Genomic DNA, 238 nt, shown 5'->3' with positions numbered 1-238 from the left:
TGGGGGGCTCAGGGTCTGAGGGCTAGGTGTCTCCACTCTGCCTTCCGAGTGGTGTGCCTGCCTTGGCCAGGGGCCCCCACAAGTCACGTGTCCCTAAGCTGTCTCTCCACCAGCCCAGTACCAGCCCTGGGCAGGCTGAGTGGGCGCTCTGTGGAGTGTGCTCACCCCCTTCCCTCCCTGGGAGCAGTCACCTCCCCCGGCTCCAGGCTCCACGAGGCTGTGCTCCTGCGGTGTGGCA

At 67.2% G+C, this 238-nt stretch overlaps 1 protein-coding gene across 1 annotated transcript in view; it reads right to left on the bottom strand.

The window, feature by feature from the left end:
- Nucleotides 1-238, bottom strand: part of CACNA2D2 (calcium voltage-gated channel auxiliary subunit alpha2delta 2) — a 119,304-nt gene that overhangs the window by 10,347 nt on the left and 108,719 nt on the right. The gene's annotated exons all lie outside the window — the stretch shown is intronic.

This window comes from Tupaia chinensis, unplaced genomic scaffold (assembly GCF_000334495.1).
Source record: "Tupaia chinensis unplaced genomic scaffold, TupChi_1.0 Scaffold147003_1, whole genome shotgun sequence".
Lineage (NCBI taxonomy): Eukaryota > Metazoa > Chordata > Mammalia > Scandentia > Tupaiidae > Tupaia > Tupaia belangeri.
This window is presented reverse-complemented; position numbering and strand designations above follow the sequence as displayed.